A 1,901-nucleotide genomic window follows, 5' to 3' on the forward strand; every position below is an offset into this window, starting at 1 on the left:
GTTAGGCCGAAAGGGTCGTTAGGCCGGAAGGGTCGTTAGGTCGAATTGGTTGTCATTGTATGTGTCTACTGATTTTATCGTTTTATATTGCACAAAGCGAAATAAACATGAGAAAAGTCGACGTCATAGGGGAACTGTAGGGGAAATCAATTTGGGAGCAGCGTTACCAGATCTACGGAAATTTCCGTAGATCTACGGAATTGAGCCTTTTCTACGGATCTACGGATCCGTAGATTAAATCTACAGAAAACCCGGTTTTTCTGCGGATACCTACGGAAAGTTACGGAAAATCTACGTGTGGTACCTTGTGGTATGCACATAACAAATTATTGTATTACTCTATTACGTTTGGCGTGTATGTTTACATTGAGTATCTGTCATATGTGGAGATGTTGTTATTGTTGTCTGGAGTGTGAATCATTGTATGTAATATTGAAGTATCGGTAATAAAGTATATACAAATAATGAATACAGTTGTTGAATAATCATTACAGAGAAAGATTCTCACATTGGCGACGAGAACGGTGAACAGTGCATGTGAAATTAGTTTAATTTCGGTTCGGGAAGTGTTGTCTTTGGAAAAAAAAGAAAGAGATGAGTGGTGTGTGTGGTGCATGCAGAGTGGTGATGACCTCCAGGTGATGGATGACTTGTGATTGAATTTCAACATTGGAATCAAAAAGGTAAATATTGTGTACTAACTGTTCAATATGAATCAAACAATCTATTTGTACCTTCGAATAATGACAATGATTAACCTGTGAGAGATTTTGATGGTGATCGGTATTGTTTAGTTCAAATCGATGGCAATCACTATTGTCAGATAAAGAAATAAAAAACTGTGAAGAAAATCTAAGTGTTGTTGATTGTGATATTGATACTCGTTGAATGGGGCTGTTGTCCTAAATCTAGACTTAAATGCTGAATGATGAATGAAGTATTGATTTGTTAACCGGATGGCCGAGGAAGGCGTAGAGGTGAAACAATATTTTGAAATCAAATTTTGCCGTTGCTGTCAAAAGCCAGTGAAGGCGATGAAAACCAGTGAAGGCGATGAAAGCCAATGAAGGCGATAAAAGCTAAAGAAGGCGACATTCTTGAAATAGCCGTAAAAGGCGGAAAGGATTACAGATAGAAAAGCCGTTGAAGGCGGAAAGACTTTTCGAAAGCAAGAAAAATGTTATAGGCAGAAGAGCCGACTAAGGCGAAAAACTGTCGATGGCGGAAAGATCCGTCGGAGAGAAAAAAACCGTTGAAGGTGGAAATGCCGTTAAAGGCGGTAAGATCTGCAAGGCAGATATAGTCGATTCTTTGTAGAGCCGGATAAGGCGAATTGTGTTATTAAAAATTAAAGTACTAAAAATGCAACAGTGTCGTAAATTTCGTAAGGAACAGATTACCAGCCAACGCAGATTTAAGGGCTGTTTGCAGATCAAAAGGAATTTCTCGGCCTATCTTGATGGATGGGAAATTCCTTGGCTGAATCGCTCAAGAAACCGTTTTTTCTTCGATCGCAGTACGCAGTTGCGAAGAAATGACAGTTCAAATGGCAGTCACCGTAGAAAGTTTCTGCCAGGAATCGTTCTAGAAGTTTCTTGAGCGATTTCTCTTGAACTCCAATCTGGGATTTATAGTTAAATGGAACCATTAAAAATTAAATTTCACACCAATTAAGTGGCAGCTGAGAAGGCGAAAGACAAAACTAAACTTAAGGCTGAGCGTTAGGAACGAATAGTATTTGAATTTGTTCCAAATGCAAATATAACTGAGCAGATACTGAGATTGTTGTGGACTCACCTCAGATGATATATATTGAAGTTATCATTGCTCAGTAAAGTATAATAAGTCTACGAGACGTAAAAAGGGTTGGCTCTTACAAGACTTAAAATATAACTTCAAGA

The sequence above is a fragment of the Aedes albopictus genome, chromosome 3, assembly GCF_035046485.1.
Source record: "Aedes albopictus strain Foshan chromosome 3, AalbF5, whole genome shotgun sequence".
Lineage (NCBI taxonomy): Eukaryota > Metazoa > Arthropoda > Insecta > Diptera > Culicidae > Aedes > Aedes albopictus.